Raw genomic sequence first — 2,825 nt, forward strand, 5'->3', positions numbered from 1 at the left:
TTTAAGAACATTTCATTCAAACACCTCCCCTAGAATTTATAATCCTTAACCTTATTTTTGTTGATTAAATTTAGTAAATATATCATTTTATTATTCCTCTCCTTCCTATTTTCCTTTTTTTTTTCTTTTTTTGTAAAAACAAGACCACATTTACTCATTACTCATGCAGATTAAGTGCAATGAATTATGCTTGGTCCTGGGTACACTACAATAAGCTAAATTCTGTTGAAACAATAATCCAAACAAAAAAATCTAACCTGTTATTTATGGGTTTAGAAGAGGTTGACCCAGTTAAGGAGCACTGCTCTGAAGTGATATTCATGCCAGAGCCAGCTCTTATATAGATGAAGGAAACGTCTGTGTATAAGCTATTTGAAACAACAACAACAATAACAAAAAGTCACTAACGGGCAAAAGCAAGATTTAGCAGAAAGGGGTCAATTCAAGAAAAGTCACAAAGGTCTTTATTCTAACAGTAAAGGAAATCTATGTTTTATAACCTTTACATTCATGAAGAATTACTCTGATTTTGGAGTCCCTACCACAGATGGCTATTTAGACATGGCTGAGAAAAAGATGATAACCACCAGAGAACTAATCATAACTAGTAAATCCCTCCAAGGAACTTCTGCTTTTTTTTTTTACCATCTGTATGAAATTGAATTCAATCTATGAACCCTTGTGTGAAAACTAAAAAAAAAAAAAAAGGATGGCAGACACATTCAAAATTGTTATATAACTATTTCACATGTTCTAAAGGCATTGATACAATGTGCAGTCAAATGAAACACCAAAAGAGGCAATTTTTGTATATCTTTAGTGTATTTTAGCGCATTTTACCTTTAAAACAAATTTTGCACAATATGTCAATGTATCTCTGAGAAGTTGAACAGTGGTTTAAAAAAAAAAAAGCTAAGCATATACCTAAGCTGTAAGTCTTAGTTTCATGCCATTATCATCTGACTACTGGAGAAAAAAAAAAAAAAAGACCTGAATTACACTAACCCATCTCAGCAAAATTTTCCAATTCAAATTAGAAGGGCTTCAACTTACAAATCACTTTTGAAGGGACAATATTACTGCAATTAACATCAGAAGATCCAGTTAATACAATTTAAACAAACCACAATTTTGCTCTATTGTAGAACTTTCTACTGGTCTTTCAGTTCCTTCTACCTTCTGAGTGCAGACTTGACCTTGACGGCAGAGGTGGTGTTGTAGGTCCAGGCACCACCAGCCACTGTTTTCATGCAGGAACCACAGTGCCTGATCCCCACAGCCCGTCTCTTCTACATCTTGGTTTTGCCACAGAAGGAACAAGTGTACTTGGCGTGCTGGCTGATTTCAATTTTCTTCATCATTTTCCAGAGGGAGGCACAGTGGTGGGTCCCGTATTTACCAACGATTCTGACTTTCTTAGTGTGTTTAGCTCCACGACTTAGGCCCGAGACCAGAGAACCTACTTTCCTTTCTTTGTCTTTGTCTTCTTATTGTTTATGGAAAATTTCCTCACCTTTTTATTTCAACCCTTCTATTTTAATTCGGTTTTTGCTTTTGTTTTGGGTTTTTTTGTTTTGTTTCTTTGGTTTGGTTCGCTTTGTTTTGGTTTGATTTGGGTTATATTATTTTCAGCTTTCCAAAACTTTTTGCTTATTTTTCTCATTCCTTTTTGTCTGCTCTTATTTTGAAGATGCAATAAGAGATTACATTTTAAAATAAAATTTAAAGTCAAATTTTACAATATACAAATAATAACAGCCAGCACACCAATTTTTATTCATTCTAAATCCCTCTATTGTGTATGATCTTCTAGGTGTGATAGAAGATATCTTTTCCATTCATACATTTCCTTCTTTGCCTTCTCATATTTTAAAATCATAATGTCTTCTAGGTTGTACAGTATCTTCCAAAATTGCCCTTAATAACTTTAAAAACAAATTAATTATGAACATGAAAAAAATGTAAATAAATAGTTGATTCTTGAATATCAAACTACAGCATTTTCTAAAATACCTCTTTGACTCTAATTTGACACTCTTGGAGGACATCATAATATATTTGATTAACAATTCACAATGGGTAAAGAGTCAGTCCTTTTATAATCTCATAAGGTGAAAGTTTTATATAAATTAATATCATTACTATTTGCATAGCTCAATATATCAGTTAATCCTTAAGGCAATATGATTTTATTGTTCTGTATGACATTATTCAATCATATATCTAACACAAAATCTTATTTTAACATCATTATCTTCACTATTTACACATATGTTTTTGAATTTATATACTATATACATACATAAAATTGTGTGTGTGTCCTTGTGTCTCAAATGCTCTTAGGAACATCCTTGTCTTCTTGCTGGTTGTCTCATTAATAAAGGAAATATAATTTTGATATGTGCTAAAAAATAAATATTTAAGTTGAACTTTTTCAAATTAATAATAATATGAATGAATAATTTCTATTGGGTACTTAATGTAAGTCAAAGAACACACTAAGTGCATATACTTTGTCTTCCATAACTCTTACCGAAATACATTTTATTATTATACTAATTTTACAAATGAGAAAACTGAAATTTATGGGATTGGCAATTTTCTAGAATTCATATAAATGACACCTCCAAGAAGCAAACAATTGTCTTCCTCTAGTACCCAAATCCTTTGTCATTGAAAATTTATTTTCTCTGAGTCTGCAATCCTTTATGGTTTTTCCATAAACATGCAATTTAAATTTTAATGCCTTCCTAAAAACAACTTCCCTAGCACATGCAAGGTACTGAGTTCAATCCTTAGCACCCAATATAAATAAATAAATAAAG

General features: G+C 31.4%; 1 pseudogene; it reads right to left on the minus strand.

Moving 5' to 3' along the window:
- Window positions 1-1,151: 1,151 nt before the first annotated feature.
- LOC107153532 lies at window positions 1,152-2,543 on the minus strand (annotated as a pseudogene).
- Between the last annotated feature and the right edge of the window lie 282 nt (window positions 2,544-2,825).

The sequence above is a fragment of the Marmota marmota genome, unplaced genomic scaffold (genome assembly GCF_001458135.2).
Source record: "Marmota marmota marmota unplaced genomic scaffold, marMar, whole genome shotgun sequence".
Taxonomy (NCBI): Eukaryota; Metazoa; Chordata; class Mammalia; order Rodentia; family Sciuridae; genus Marmota; species Marmota marmota.